Below are 3,631 nucleotides of genomic sequence, written 5' to 3'. Positions count from 1 at the left end.
GGGAAGGAGTGATTGTCAATCACTCCTTTACTGAGAGATTAGCAAGTTACGCTAAGAATTGAACCTATCAAACAAGAAGGCTTATGATCTACACCTTAAGTCTATCTAAAGATTACAATTAAAAGATTTTATACCACCTAACAATAGTGGATGTTACATTAAACTAAAAGAATCCCATAAAGAAGATCTCCAAAAATGTCAATAACTTAATAAAAATGAGCAAAGAACATAATATCAGGAATCTGGTTGAAACCAATCCCTACACCCCTAGGATTTATGGAGCCCCTAAAATTCACAAGGAAGCTATCCCCATTAGACCCATATTCAATACCATCGGAGGCCCTACTTACCGTCTTGAGAAACATCTAGCTAAGAAGCTTAAAGAAATGGTAGGGAACACTAACTCATTGGTCAAGGATTGGATTGGTACACTAACTAGAGTCTCTGCCGTCTCCTAGGTTTCTTGACCCAACTGTCTCATGACCTCCTCATGGTTCAACCCATCGCTAATGTCATTTTATTAACATTTGAATAAATAACATTAATCAAGAATCCCACCTTACCTTGAAACCCTAAAATAACTTTTTGTAATTTTAAATTCCAATAATTTTATTCCTCAGTTAACATTAAATTTACGAAAACCCTCAACAATTTATCTTAAAAAAGATTGATTAATAAAAATTCAATTAGTAATATTTAGAAGACCCATTTAGTTTTATTATTATATCACATGTCTTAATTATTTTGCATTATTTATAACATTAATGTTAATACATAATATATTTAACATTATTAATCTTAATGTTAGCAAAAATAATTAATACATAAACTTTTACTAATGAACAAATAACATTATATCATTTAAAGCATTATAATACTATAATGTCACATAAAATCATATTAGAATAGTAACATTAGGTATTAATTAATGTTATTAAATATAACTAATACTAAAACTTTTAATCAATAACATTTAAACATTATAATATTACATGGTATTAAAAAAAGCAAAAAAAATATTATTATTAATTATTAATTAAACTAAATTCATTTCTTAACAAAATCAACACTGTCGGATACTTACATTACCAACCCATGTTTTCCTATATTTATTGCCCCAACATTATCTGACTTATTCACACATCTGATCTTGATGATGAACTAAAGAGGTTGGTTCGAAATGTCGATACAATAAAACACAAATGCGACGACTCTGGAAGACATCAATACACAAAATTCAGATCGAAGAAGCCTAAAATCTATAATTTACTTCTTGGGAGGGACTATGTTTATGAAATTGGAGCTGTTGTTTCAACACTCTTTCGAGTGATGTGTTTCCTGAATGAAGGCATAATTGTCACCATTGACCAGCTTTCATTTCCGGGTCCAAATATGGCTTCCATTCAACCATCTTCACTAAATGGTCCTTTTGTACCAATGGTGTCTTTCGTGCCATGGGTCAATTATGTTGCAACTCGTTCCATGCCTAGATCAACTGATGATCAATTTTGTGATGTTGTGCATTAGGTACTCAGGGATTGGAACCAAATATCTCTAATGGATTCCTTCCTACATATCCCTTCCATAGCATTGTTCTCCAATTTGATGAGAACCTCTTGGAAGTCATGACCTCTTATGGGTCGTGATCAAGGAATCATGAGCATAGTTCCTTGTCTTTTGTCAAGCTCATTAAGAAAAGAAACAAGGAATCAGAGCATAGTTCCTTGTCTCGTGACAATCTCGTTAATAAAGGAAACAAGGAAAGTGAGTAGAGTTCCATGTTTTGTGTCAAGCTCATTAAAAAAGGAAACAAGGTCCCCTGGAGAAAACTTCCAAGTCGAGTCTTTGATTTTATCTCGTAAAATCCTAGTTGAGTCTTTCACTTGATCTCGTAAATGAACCTTCATTCCATCCACCTAATAGCAACAAGTAGTATACTTAGGTGAATGAAATGAAGCTTGGGGGGCATACACCTAGAGTCGAGTCGTCATGATTGGGGCATGTAAACCAATCCCAATAATAGTTTTTCATTTCAAGCTTGTGTAAACATGAAACTGAATCTAAGCATAGTTCCCTATTGTTCAAGCTTGTGTAAAAATGAACCCATCTCCATTTTAACCCTCATGATGTCCATTTTATCAGCCTCTTCACTAGATGAGCCTTAGTTTTTCTCCTTCCATCATCACTATCTTCTTGGCCGATCATATGCTTTCAATTGGTTGTTTTACCCGTTTTGAGGAAAAACTGCAATGAGTGGTATTATTAGCCAGCCTCTTCACATAAATCAACATGTTTTGAGAAGTTTCAACATCACTGGAACCAGTTGCTATCCTAGACATCACTCGTTCATCTAAGTGGACTCCTCTTTAAGCTCTTTTCAGACTCTCGAAATATGAAAATATTGCAGAGTGCTTGTTCTATAAAGCTCATAAATGGATTGGAAACGACATCTACTTAGTATAATTTTAACCTTTTTCCAGACTGAGACTACTTACGAAAAGGGATACATTGATCTTACATGGTCAATAGGTTCTCTCTTGTATTATTTTATGCTCTTTTGCACTTAACAGACAAATTTACGAAAAATAACTCGTGGAGTTTTCTTTTTGTTCCTTTTCAAACTCTATAAATATGAAAAGGACCAAGTTCTCATTGTCGTTAAACTCGTTAGGATAGAAAATAGCGAAAAACTTGTCCATCATGAGAAGACCGAGCTTCACCTTCACTAGACTCGTTAAAACATCACATAGTGATGGATGCACCGAAAGGGTGGAACTATACTATAGGCATATGCTATCCCCCTCAAGCTTGTTTAAAAATTAAAGAGGTACTGCTCAGAAATGAATGGGGAAAATGGGAAAAGGGATAAATCACTTTATGGTAGCAAGTCGCTCTTGAACATGACACATTCACTTCATCTCTGTGACTATTTGGGTTGGGTTACCTTCTTGATGGTTATCATACCTATGGTCTATCACACCATCCATCACTTTGGTTTTGGGTCAATGCTGCCAATTCATTCAGTGTCGTCGACATGTTCAAGAGAAGTCACTCAGTAAATTTCATCCTTTGCAATACTCATAAACCTTCACTTTCATGACCACCATTCCTGAACATTGTGTCGTCAATCACATTCTTTCTTCAAAATAATTACACTCGTTTCATATCGTTGATGGGGAATACATCAAAGTCCTCCTATGACAAGTCGCTTCTTTTCGACAGCAACACATTATCAGGAAGTTGACTTAGAAACACCCTTCAAATACCTTGAGGCTTGCATACATCAATGCAAAGTTTCTTGCTTCCCACGATAGGTTGACATCACAGGCCTTTGACCGAAAGAATTTATATCGTGTTTGGAATCAAAACATCTATTCACACCATGTAGAATGTACTGTAGTACCTTGAAAATCATTATCATTATCGGTGATTTCTCTCGTGTCCGTTAACAACTTACATCATTGGCTGGTAATCATATGGTGTTTTCCCATGTTTGAATTCATATCACATTTTCACATTGTTAGAATGGCACTTGAGTGAACGATTGGATGAGATAGACGACCCCAGATCTAGTTTCATCCATTCGTGCTGCAAATTTAGGAATGTAGTAAATCATCTTTACGATGCCTTT

This window comes from Pinus tabuliformis, chromosome 1_2 (genome assembly GCF_031772625.1).
Source record: "Pinus tabuliformis cultivar Carrire ecotype Pingquan chromosome 1_2, CPIR1, whole genome shotgun sequence".
NCBI lineage: Eukaryota > Viridiplantae > Streptophyta > Pinopsida > Pinales > Pinaceae > Pinus > Pinus tabuliformis.
This window is presented reverse-complemented; position numbering follows the sequence as displayed.